The following is a 14,035-nucleotide window of genomic DNA, read 5'->3' on the forward strand; positions in this document are numbered from 1 at the left end:
CAGTCCTAAATGATTGTTTACACCACCGAAGACCCTGCTGTCAGAGGACATGTTTAAGGAAGGGTATTCGATATGTAATGTGCCTGTGACAGAGGCAGGACCTCAAATGAAGTGATAAACTGAGTTAAAAACAGACAACATCCTGCTGGGTGAGTGTGTCTGGCAGTTAAAGTGGAAGAGGGATGGAACTGAATCAACTGAATGGAAAGGATGTAAATATGTATATGATATACATGTTTACATTTTTGCATTTTTATTCGTCATAGTTGCTCCTCACTGCTTTCTTAAAAGTGTTATCCAATCAAACGTTTTATGACCGATAGACTGCCCTCTTGAGCTAGATTCATCACGAAATGGTTCATGTCAAAATCCATCTGCCACTTAATAGTAATTATATACATACATAGATACATGAATAGATAGACAAAGAAATAAATAAACAGAAAAATATGTATTCAGGCACAGTGGCTTCTAGATTTGAGATTCAATCTCAGTGTTCGGATCATGCTGTTTGCAAGTCAGTAGTTACTGGAAGGACAGAGCTGCAGTCTTTTTTTGCCAAGCTCGAGGCATTAACAATGTATAGAAGGGGTGTCCAGCGTAGGTTCAGTGGCACCTGATCCATGCCAGAACTTTAGGATAAGCATAAACAATGTAAATTAGTTCTGCTAAAATTCATTCCATGTAGACTTATATTTCCTGGCATGGTTCTGGCCCTCCTTGACCCACGTTGGACACCACTGATTGGACCCAGCATGATTTGGTTCAGTAGTTTGTTACCACCCTCAGATTAATGAATGGTGCAGACAGTAAAGTTACCTCTGGTTGGACAGGACACAATCATTTCTGAACTAACTAGAATTTGGATTAACTTTATCAGGGAATCTCTAGAGAGAGAATATGCTTCTTACCAAGGGAGCAGCAGAGAGCCACTACCAGGAAGGCAATGACCATCTTCATGTTGGCGAGAGGAGAGTTTGTCGATGTCAAGCTTAACCTGTTTGGATCTTGATGACAAGCTCTGAGCAGAGACCCTGTACTTGTACCAATCTCGGATGCTACATCTCAACCCCCAGAGTGACGTGGCAAGGCAGGTGCTATGGTCAGCAAACAACACACATCCTAGAGCGGTGAATTAATGTGCTTCATTGCAGTCAGATGTCAAAACCAAACATCTAGCACTTGACACTAAACCTCTAAGCAGAAAGTAAACATTCCCAGGGCTCTAAGATTTGAGCTGACGTTTGCTTTACCTACCACCTTCTTTTCCCAGCAATAATGACTATTGCCATATCTAAAAGGTATTTTCAGTCGTGAAAAAGTAGCGTTTTTTAAATTACTGTTCCTTATAATTCTGGACTTCCTCCAGTTGCAGGGATAATACCCGTATTCTCCAGATCGGACAGTTAACTTACCTGCTAGAACCAGAGGATAAAAAGCAGTGACAATATTGGTTGCACTATATTGTTTACTGTCTTCTGGAAGAGAATGGAGGGGAATGTTCAAGTTATTTTTCAGTGGCCGGGAACCCTCTGATTACTATGTGGCTACCCCTCATTGCAGAAGGATCAGTGGGCACATTTCATTCCACTGTCTAGATGGACAAAAAGATAGTGCTCTGCCCATGGCCTAGTGTTTTCCGGATTCATTGAACAATGAGGAAATGGAAGCAGCTGAGTCAGACTGAGCTCCAGAGGTTGTCATCACTCTGAGTAGGAGTGCACCTCCCAGGTTCATGCCGAACCCCACAGTTGAGATAAATAGCGTCATGCCCTGTGTCTGATTGAACTGGTAATGTTGTGTATGCAAAGATACCACCATCTTGAATTTAATGGTTGTGAAAAGGAACAGATTAGTGAAATATTGCATTTTGTGATTTCTAAACGTGAGTCTGAAAGCAAATGCCAGATTTAATGAATTCTTACGCAAGGCAGCACAGTAGCCACAAATACTGTGCCCCATTGCATGAGAAAGAGAGAGCAGGAGAGCGCCATATCTAGAGTTATGGCTCTCTCCTCTCCTCTCCCTAGCGCCAGCACCGAATTTTACTACTGAGCGCCATGCACACACCTTTGTGCCGCAGTGCAAGGGTGTGTGCATACGTTTAGCATAGGTTTTGAACTGTTAGAGTTCCTTTCCATTACAAAATACTATGTCTAGAAAACGTTTCCAAATGTGACTGTGTGCTGTATAGTGCAGCACACATGCAAAGTCACAAAAGAAAGGAGAAATGAAGCCAGTTCTCCGTCTAACACCTTCTTTCAAGTGGCGTTAAGTTTTGATGCAAACAGCTGTCTTAAATTTTTGATAGAATTTTGTGTCAAACAGCATGCGTGGTTGCATGGAAATGCCCATGCACCACCCATGTAATGCCCCCTTGATGCGTAGCACTGTTTGATGATACTTTTTGGCAATTTCTAGAAAGTAAATAACAAAAATAACATTTTGTGTTGATTTACATCACTTTTGTCATGCAAACACCCAGCAAAATGTCTGTAAATCTGACCCTAAACGTGAAAATAAAATACCACTACTATTTTAAAAGCCCTGAATCTTTCTATTCAGCCACAGGATGCACAATGCGTCTTTTCAAGGCGGTTTAATTGTTGCCACTTTAAAAGTATGTCGTGATCACCAATGGGATGAAGGCAAGGCTTGAAGATGATTCCTCATCCTTGCTTCACCTTGCCATGGGTCTTTAAGGAGGTATTAGTGATCCAAGTGTACTGCTGGAGACCAAAAACGTTGTGAGGAACCTTTTTAGAAGAGGTTGAAATAAAAATGTTTGCCAAATTGACATACTTAACACTTCCAGAAGGTTGCAAATATATGTACATTTCATGTAACATAAAGTGGGTGAAAATTCTTGCAAACAAATATTTTGCAGAAGAATTTCTCTCAGTGAGTGAAAATTCTTGAAAAAATATATTTTGCAGAAGAGAATCTCTCCCCCAAATTTTAGCAAGAAAATTCAAGCTCTATTAAAGTGTTTTGGTGGATTTGTTTTCACAGTTTAAATTCCATAATCTTCACCAAGATTGCAAAATTTTGAACAGAATGTTACATTGGATTGTTATCAACTTTGCAACTTCACACACTCAAAGTCCACACCCATGCCCTCATTCGAGGCATTAGTTTTGCACACTTCAGAAAACCTCACAAGCTGGTCTGCAGATCCACCTCTTTACCTCTTTGTTAGTGGGCTTGGCTCACCAACTATGAGGGTCTTCTCAAATTGCTTCTAAGTACTAGTTTTTAATCAGCAAGAAAGCCATATGACTCCAGCTGAAATGCCTTCCTGAACACATTCATCAGAGCTGCAGAAATGAAGCGAGCAATAACAGTGATGTTGAATTTGGCCTTTTATATGAAAATCCTCTAAATGGAGAGTTAGGGCCAGATGTAGGTAGACAATTTGAGATCGCAAATGCAGAAATTCGTAGAATCACGATCGCAAATAATCCATGTGAAATGTAGATATAGAAAAAGCGATTTGCAAAATAAAGAATCGCTAAAATTAAAGGAAAACAGTTAGCGATTCCTTATTTAGCGAATATGCCACACCAACTCCCTAATTTGTGATTCGCTAAATAAGGAATCGCTAAACAAAATCGCAAATCAATGTACAAAAAATCGCAAATAGTGAATTTTTGAAAAATCGCTATTCAGGAGTCGCAAATTAAAACTGACTAAAAGACGGTGGTAACCAGGCTTAATCTCTGTTCACTGATCCTTTCTACTTTAACCAGGTGTAGGCAGGCAGTTGGTGTTCCAGCTCCTGGTAATTTCAAATTCTGAATACCGCTCCTTCAGACTCATAATGGGGGCCAAAAGTAAATACATTTTATACATGAGCTTTTTCGCTGCATTAATAAATATAGAGTCTGGTGATTACTATTATGGGCATCATGTAGCAAATCATTTTTAAGCATGAAAAGTATCCTCCAGCAGGCCTACTTTATTTACTCACAAATGCTATTCATTAACATGTGGGTGGTAAGCCCCATCTATGCCTGCCCCCTCCCTTATGCGTGAAGATTTCAGCCACAAGTGCAGCGAACACTGCAAAAAGGGGATATACATTTTCTGATGAAAATGTTGAAGGATAACGGAGAAGTGGTTGGTTAATGAGAATATCTACTACTTAATCGGAGGACTGAAAAGGAAAACAAGGAGACGCCCAGCTAGGCACATGCAAATGTATTACCACTCCTACAAAAGAGGGTGGGAGAAGGAGGGACAGAATGTACAGGCAGACAATCATTATGACGGGAAGGTCCAGGTTAATTATGATTTCTGCTTCACACCTGATTGGATTCTTGATATCACATCAAAAAGGTGATAGGAGAATGCTTGCAATAAGTCTTACATCTGGCAATTGCTTTGAGTAGCATTCCAAACCATTGTTCTTTTGTCCACAATGCCACCTAGGATTAGACGCAAACACATTCAAATCGGTCTTACCCTTGCTCAAATCGGAACGGTCCAACCTGAACTGCCAAGCGAGGTCCTCTCTGAACAGGGACTAAAGCTCCCCAAGACCAGTTTTGCCCTGATTGGGGCTCTTAAGTTGGGTCTAGCTTAGTTCCAGAAGCACAGTGAGCATGAAACCCACATCAGTACATACCCTAGGCCACTTAGGCTAGTAAATCAAACACATGAAAGGTAAGGAGAGGATGCTTGCAATACATCTAACCACTGACAATTGCTTGGGTTAGCATTGCAACCCATCGTTCTTTGACCACCAAGACACTTCGGATTAGACTCATATGCAAATCATACCTTTTGTGTGTTTGGTATATTGCCGTAAGTAGCAAGGTTATGCCCAGACATGGGGCCCATGCTCATTGTGTCACTGGAAGTCACTACACTGGACTAAAGAGCACCAATCAGTGTGAAACCAATCTTGGGTTGCTCCTGTTTCAGCTCAGGGAGGGCCTGACCTGGCAGTTCAGGCTGAACTGTTCCCATTAGAGAAGGGTCAACAGTGACTTGCATATGGCCGGGTCCAAACTGAGGTGGGATGGTGGGTAAAAGAACAATGAGTTGGAAGTCTACCCCGAGTGATAGTCAGTGTTTAGATAACATTGTAAGCATGCCTTCCTCCAACTTTTGTGTGTTTGATATGGCGCCTTAAGTGGCAAGGGTATGCACAGATATGGTTCCCATGCTCACTGTCCACTGGAACCAGGCTAGATTTAACTGTAAACCCTCAATCAGGGTGAAGCTGGTTTTGGGTTGCTTGTGGTCTGGTTCAGGGAGACCTGGCCTGACAGTTCCGGCTGGACTCTTCCTACTGGAGCAGTATCAAGACTGATTTGCAAATGGCTGGATTAAAAATGAGGTGGGATAGTGGGCAAAAGAACGGTTGGGTTGGAATGCTACCCTGAGTAATTGCTAGTGGTTAGGAAAATTACAAGCATGCCCCTCAACACTTATTTATGTTTGATTCTTGACATCACATTCATCAATATGTCTGGTTGCAGACCGGGAGGAGGTGCTCAATTCACCTACAGCCTGCTCCCTGGTCACCCCACCCCATGTAAAAATACTGGCTGCACTCTATTTGCTGGTCATTGAATCTTTCTAGAAGGTTACTAAGTATACTGTAGGGATCTTTTATGTAAACCAATTACAATGCGTGCAACAGATTTGGAGATGTACCAGTTAATCACTGTTAGACATGGCCGGTACATGTGGATTTTCCCAGGTAGTGAGGAACTCCCCACTAGGGCTTCCCCAGCTCTTCCGAAGGGATACTCCTGGGATGTTGAAGATTCTCTTGTGTGGCCTCTGGGCACTTTCCCCCATAAATATAGTGTGAAAGTGTGCATGCCCTTCCTAATCACGTTAGGAAGGGGCAAAGACTTGATGTTCTGAAACAGGGGCTGGTCTGCCATTGCAGATCATTGTGTGCACACAGGCTTTGCGTGATTGCTCCTTTGCATCATGGTACAATTTGCGCACCCCTTAGCATTGATTGTAGTGTTAACACTACAGTCAACACTAAGTAAGCGTGCTCCCCTTACTGTTGACACTACAGTCAACACTGAGGGGAATGCATGTTGTGCAATGGTGTACCGAGATGCAAAGGAGCAAACTTTTCTGGGATATAATGTAGTGTCTGGCCACACACTTTTCCCTGCCTAAACTGATTTTTATGACCTCCTCTACCATGTATTACACATTCCTAATGTTCCCTTTTGTAAAAATTGCATTCTGGTCCATTGATTACACTCCATCCGGACCTAGCCGGAGAGTACGACCGGGCCGGAGAGTACGGCCTGGGTGCGGAGAGTACCGCCCGACTGCGGACATAAAGATACGACTCGTAAATGATCTCTGTGAATACCATAGGTCGTATAGTTAGAATATGTCTCAGATTACCTTTGTGAATTAGCCCCTGTGTGTCCAACCTGCCATTGCAGATCTGTGTGTGCACTAGCACTCGTGCACCCAGGTAAAGAGCTATACCTTGTCACTACTTATGAGGCTTGCTCTTCCTATAGGTTAACATGGAGAAGTGATTGACATAACTTCGGGCTCCAATAATGGACTGAAGTGGAGCACTCTCATAATGCTGTCTATCAATGGATTCGCATGCCAAACCCTTTTCAATGATAAAGGGGGGTTTTGGCGTAACTCACTTTGGAATGCTACTTTTAGAATATGGACTTTTCTAGGCTGTAAGAGTATTGTTTGCCCTGGTGCCTGGCTCCAGAGGACACCAGGTGTTGGGGCCGCATATCTGTGCATTCCCCAGTCAAAGTCAAAAGCCATGGGCATATCATGAGAATGACAGACCTCTGCCATTTGAGGGCTGGATGGGATGGATTGTAGATCGAGGTTTTGACACTTGGCCTCTAGGGGCCCGATCATGGCCCACTAAAGATTAAGATGTACATTCCACAGCCCCATGGTAGACAGGCCTACAAGTTAGGGGAGATATCTGTGGTTCAAAGGGAAACCCCCTAAACCACCCCTAACTTCAAAGACACATGACTGGTGCTGGGAAACAGCCTGAACAACAAAGTCAGAAGCACGCAATATCTTAAGCACGTAGTCTGAACAACACGAAAATCTTAACCACACATGGTTTAAGCACACAAATTGATTAACCACGCACGACTGAACAACGCATTAAGCACAGTAAGTACATGATGTATTATGCATATTTAACCATATATATTACACTAATAATAATTTGAAAAAGGAAAATAAATAGGTGTTCATAAAAGACTTACAATGAAAGCTAGATGGCAGTGTTTGCTTAAGATACTGCGTGCTTCTGAGTTCGTTGAACACGCTGTTGTTTTGGCAACACGACGTTTGGTGTTACCTAGGATGAAAATATTTCTGGCCCTTAATCCACTTATTTTTACTTTCATGCCTCACATTTGTTTAAATAAGCATTGAAATTAGTACAATAGCACAGTTGGGTTTCTTAACTGATTTGCAATATAAATATTACAATTCAGATTCGTAGGGCGTGTTAAATTAGCAAAATTCAATATTATCACTTCACAGATCCATTGCATTTCTATCCCAGAATGCACCCCAATATAGGTTTGCATAATTACTATGCAAGATAGATTTATTTTGTGAATGGATTAATTTCTCAGTCTTAGTGCTGCCATGTTAGCAACTAGGTAAGACCGAGCTGACATTACTGCACTTCTAACTCAAAAAGCACAAATCACGGCCACTAAGATTCTCCTGGGAAACTTAGACTAGAGCATATTCAAAATGTCCTGAGCCCTCCGTATGATAAATGTAATACTTTTAACCTGGAACCAAATGTATGTATATTTTGGACAAGATATTATTATGAAGAGCAGCTCTTTAGATTGAAAGAAACATAAATCATGTATATTGAAAGGAGGGGAATCTCCACACATATAGATTTATGCAAATGCCTGGACACAGGAAGGCACACAGAAAGCTCTGACGTGGATGGTATTAACCAATTGTGAGTGTATATATCTGCCAACTAGTAGGAGTATGCATCTTTGGGAAACAGCCTGAACAACGAAGTCAGAAGTGTCAGGTTATCAGTAGCACAAGAAAATAATTAAACGCCACTAACCTGATCAAGTGACCAGCGGGAACGATGGTTAGATGTGAAGTCTCCCAATTCCCCTGAATGCACCTCCCAACAGAGTAATAGGAACTCTACTGCTGAAGATAGCACCCCGGGGGAAAGGGGAAGGGATAAAATAACAAACGATGTGCAGCTACGCTTGTTTTGTCCCTGGTCTGGTCTAGGGTTGGGCTGACATCCTTCAGGGTTTCAGTACTACAGAGCGAAGAGAAAACAACAGGAGTGAGTAGCACCTCAAGTAAACACATATCAGTTCATTCAAAGTGAAACCATACACACACTTACAAGGAGCCCTGCTGCAACCTTCATTTGAAGTATATGTGGATACTGAAATCTTTCGGAAGGTCCACCACATAAGGGGTAAAAACAGGGAGACCATCCAAATCTCACAAGAAATACAATGCAAGATTTCAAGTAGCATCAAAATTCAAATAATATCCAAGTCTGAAAAGCGCTCCTAATCGCTGTTACAGTCACAGCCCAGAGCCAGCAGGAAAGGTAGTCACAACAACAGTTTATCGTGGAAGTGCAACAATCAGCTGAACAAAGGAGCGATAAACGTGTTATCGAGCACTAATAGCAGTTCCGTGACCTACGGAATGTGCCCAACTGTAATCCGCTGTTAAAGAAACACAGTGCAAGTGTAAAACAAAAGGAAAAAGCAATGTCGCGGTTTAGGAGAGAAGCGCTCCGGCGCTCCTCCTTACTGTTAATTCACAGCGCAACTGTAAAAAAGGAAAACAAAGTCGCGGGCGGAAGGGAAGCGCTCCGGCGCTCTTCCTTGCCTGTTACCTGGCTAATCCTAGGCTTGGAATGCCCGGTCGGAGGACAGGAACGAAGTACAGCTCTTGGCCATGATCAGGCAGCGCAGAGTCTTCGGGAAACATGAGAGACACGGATGATTCTTTAGCACAGGATCTGGCGGGTAATACCATCCGCCTACGACGAGGCTCCGATCCAAGATTGTCAAGCACTGTTCCCCGGAAGAGGAAGTGCTTAAGTAGGGGCCGGGCTACAACCAACGTTTGTTTCTGTGATATCCCACTGCGTGCTGGGGAACGTAGTGCAGCGGGCTATTGCTCCATTTGTACCGGTGTTAGGACATAGAAAGAAGGGTGTTACAGTGTGTGTAAGCCTGCCTTAAGGATTCCCGTAGTGTAATCACTACAAGAAGCTAATGGAATGCATGGTTAAGGTACAGTTAATATATTAGCAACTATTTGCATTGTTCATACATGCATGCTAAACACTTCCGTGGTTTAGCCATTGTCACAGTTCTGCTTGTTTGGTTAAGGCATGCGTGCTTCACGCAATTGTTATTCTGTCATACAAGCACTGGTGCCATCCTTCAGCAAAGGGTGAGATGAACTTCCGGGGACCAGTAAACCAGGACTGCGTGGTGTATATTGCCAGAGGACTCTGTTGTGCACATGGAGGATTACTGCCCATGAAGGGTACTGTGTGCCCCTTCTAGTGGCTGGCCTGGGACAAAGCCCTGCTGAAGTATGGTGCCCTGAAGTGTGCTCTCCAAAGGCCTGTTGGTTGGCTTCCTGTTTCATGAAGATCTCAGGGGCATCAAAGGTCTCCTGCGAGGGACCTACAACATCTACCTGTGACATCTTGAGAGTGGTGCCTTCTCAAATGCCCATCTCAGCTACTCGATCGAATTGGGTAGTGCGGTGTGAGCATGAAGCTAAGATTTGTGTCTGGAGACCAGAATGTTTGGTCTGAAGCCCTTGAAATCTTGCCTGCATTTAAGGGGTGTGGAGCTTGTATCGCAGGAACCCTGACACTCATAAGCATCTAGTTGGTGGTGAGCGGATTCACCAGTTGTGGGACTTTGTGTGGACCGTTTTAGTAGCAGCGTTTCTTTCTACCTCATGCTCTGCTGAACTTGCACCTGTGTGTTGCCTGGTGCAACCCATTCTAACATGCACTGGTCATTGTGCCTCATTTCCAGGGAGGTATGGATTTTGCCACTCTTCGTGTTTGAGACCTGAAGTGTCTGGTGTGATCCATACCAACGTGCACCAGACACTGTGCCCTGATTGCCTGCCCATGACCCTGATCATTGTGAAAGGGGGGCCTCCTCCTACCAAGAGGCTCCCCTGTCTTACTCCCCATTCATTGGTTCCTCCCTTTTGACAATCATCACAGAACACTAACTGCCCTTTCCACACCTAGGCCCTCCTTAAGATATCTTGGTATTGGGTAGTAGCATGAGAGAGATTGACTAGGTTGAAGGAACACTTTTGAGACAGTCAGAAGTGGGTCAAGAGACTGCGTGCCTCCATTGTGTTGTGGAACCTGTGGGTGAATGTACCTAGTGGCTGTAATCTCCCCTTGTATATGTCTAACTCCTAATTAAAACTTGTTAAATATCCCCACCTGCTTCCTGAGGACCCAGACTAAGTGTGACTTTGGCCGCGTGCAGCTTCATATCTAGGTGGACGGGCTGGGAATACAGAGTCAGCAGTATGTTATCCATTGATCTGCTGGGCACCAGTAGTACAGCATTAGGGTGCTGAGTGCGTATGTATGCAAGAGAGCTCCGTACAGACTGGGCTGGTACCTGTAGTAACGGGTAGCTGAGCGGAGTGAGTGTGTGTGAGTGGGAATGGTAGCCTGTGGACTGCCTGTGATTCACGACACTGGCTGGTGGTGCTGCTTTATATGTTGTCATATCAAAAGCACAATACATTTGACATTGGGTTTGCCCGTGTGGCTCCGGCCTGCAGTGCTGCCAGAAAGTGTTATTGTTTCATTTCTCTACATATCATTGATATTGTTGTGAGTCAGGGTAAACACTTTAACTGTGTGGGATTGTATTTTCAGAATTGCTATGGTAGGCCTGGGCTGGACAGCGTATCACACCGCATAAGGGTGCTCTCTCTCTCTCTCTGGGTGGAGGGGAATAGGAATTGTCCACAGCGTGCATACTATTGATATCATAACCATACAAGTGGGCCTAGTACTGTTAGTAATATTTTCAAATGGGTTTTATGCCCAAAAGTATATAATGTTTATGTGATAATGATTGAATATGTGTGTTGAATGTAAACGTTATTTACATACATCCTGCGTGAAATCTCTTTTGTGACACTCACTATATTTATCGCATGTGACTACTGTGCCTTTGCTTTACACATTGCCTCTGTGGAAAGCCTGACTTCTCACTGCCAAGCTACTCAAGGGTGAGCACAGGTTATACAGCAAGTGGATTCACCCGTTCTTAATGGGAGTGGTAGATTCTACCTGACTGGGTGTATCCCTTCAGCCAACCAGAAAGTGCTGGTTCCAACAATCACCATGCCAGATTCACTGTTAGAAAAGCAATGTTTGGCATAGGAATACAACACCTCTACCCAGTTTCCTCCGGAACTAGATGAAATTGATTCCGCATTTGGCACTTCAGCCACCCAGCCAGATAGAACAGCATTTCCAAAACAGACACCACTGGCACTCCTTCAGTTTACAAACCGTCTGTAATGACAGGGGCTGCTTCACACAACAGCTCTATTTTGCAACATTCCACATGAGTTGGTTGCTGGGGATGTTGGTGATATGTGGCTAAGGTCAATTTAACCTACTTACACTAGGTTTGCTTGTATACCTTGGGTATGGATTCACAAAGGTATTATTTCATAACTTCACCCATTCACAACATACATTCATGGGGCAAAGATTGAATGTAAACATTTATACAATGTCTGCTATATTCTCAGGGTAACTGCATTAAAAATATCATGTCTTTCCTGCATGTGATGCTGTATATTCACTCTCCCTTGTTCCATTTCCTCATTCTCTTCCATTATCCAATCGCACAGCTTCGACGAAGGTGCAACAAGGCACACACACAAATGCAAGCCATTATTGAATGAACTTTTGGCATCCTTTAAGCCACCCTTCAAATATATTTATCATACAGAAAGGTGGTCAATGACTCCCTAGAATTGCACAAGATCATTCTAGTGTATTGTCTTTGCAATGGTGCTTACATGTAGACTTTACCCCTAAACTGCGGCTCCATCCATGATCCCAGGGTAGGACATAGAACAGCTGTCAGGGTCTGCAGGTGTGTCACAAACTAGTGACCTCACTTTTCACCTGACTTGCAAGTTTGGTTGGTAAATCACAAAGATTTGACAGCTTCGAGCGGATAATGAGTTGTGAATGTGACACCATCCTCATATACAATTTTAAGATACTACTGTTGCAACATCATTACATAATTACCAAATTTGCAATTCTAAATGTAATATGTATCAATTGATATAACTTTCCTTTATTCATCAACATATTCCATATTACAAGTGGATACATGATTCATCCACACTTGTAATTTCCATCCTGCTGCTTGTTTTGTTCCAGAAACCCCCACTTGGCTAAGGCAAAAGAAGATAGGATCCCAAGTTTATACCTGGAGGAATTAGAGGATATCAGAATAAGGTCCTCAAAAATAACCCCAGCTTTTCAAGGGACTAAAAAGCCAGCTGAGTAATGCAGCACGTGTTCAAATCTGGGAGGACATTGACATTACATTGGGAGTTCATAGCAGTTGAGCGAAGGAGTGGTGCTTGCACTGGAAGGACGCCCGGTGCTGAGCATGCCTGAAGACACAGGATTTGTTAGTTGATATCCTTCAGCCTCATACGTGCTTCTTACCTATTTATCAACGCCGTGAGGGGAACGGCTGGCTCCTACCCTCGCCGCTCTGGTTCTCTGCTGTCAGCAGGGTTGTTCTGCTCCTTGCCCGATTCCAAGCACCGCCGTGAGGGGAACTGCCCGGACCTGAACTCTCCTTCCCTGGAGGCTGTGCGCGGGACGCGCCGGACGTCACTAGAGGGCGCCAGAGGCCCACATAAGCGACGAGCGCTTCCCGCAGCGCGGGACGCGCTTCTTACCTATTCATCAACGCCGTGAGGGGAACGGCTGGCTCCTTCCCTCGCCGCTCTGGTTCTCTGCTGTCAGCAGGGTTGTTCTGCTCCTTGCCCGATCCCAAGCACCACCGTGAGGGGAACGGCCCGGACCTGAACTCTTCTTCCCTGGAGGCTGTGCACGTGAGGCGCCGGACGTCACTAGAGGGCGCCAGAGGCCCACATAAGCGACGAGCGCTTTCCGCAGTGCGAGACGCGCGCGGGCTCGCCCGGGCCAAGGGCGGGCCTGTCCTTGCCCGTCAGAGGCAATATTTGACTTTCGAATATACGTCTGTAAGTACTGATGCCCCGTCTAGGATAAGCATAGAAGCAACTTATTCCTGCTATCCACAGTGACTTTATCATTAAATTGGGGCCAGCGGATCAATTATAATGGGAAAAAGGAAGCAAATGGAGGGAGGGGGCCCACTAGTAAGTAAAAGAGGGAGGAAAGCTAAAAAAGTTTCCCATCCCGCCAGCAATTGTGTTTTAACCAGGATTGAGGGCATTGTGAATGACTGTGAGGACATTTTGGGTGCCAGTACTGACTATACTCCAGCTGTTGACGGGGACCGGTCTGTGGATATGCCAGCACAAGGTCATCCCCAAATAAAAGTTGTTCCCGCAATGTTTAATATGAAGCCACCCATGAACCTTTCTACTTGTGCGGTAGCTAGATCAGTGGAGGGTACTCCTGGGTCTTCTTCCTCAAAAAACAATTTAGATCAAAGTGCCGCTATTGAAGCTTTTAGCGATTGTTTATCTGTCCAACTACCCTGTTCAAATAGGTATGCTATCTTAGATTCCTGTGAAGGTACCAGCCTAATCACCACCCCTAGCAAAGCAGGAACGGCCAAGCCCCCTGTTAGACCACTAACATGTAGTCGTTGTGGCCCCCAGAACGATGCCCTTCGACAGAGAGTGGAAATTCTTGAAAGGGAACTGGCTCTGCTGAGGGAGAAGGTGGACTTGCATGGAAACAGGCCCTCTGGCCATCCCCCCCCGCTATACCGACTAG

Source organism: Triturus cristatus, chromosome 7 (genome assembly GCF_964204655.1).
Source record: "Triturus cristatus chromosome 7, aTriCri1.1, whole genome shotgun sequence".
Lineage (NCBI taxonomy): Eukaryota > Metazoa > Chordata > Amphibia > Caudata > Salamandridae > Triturus > Triturus cristatus.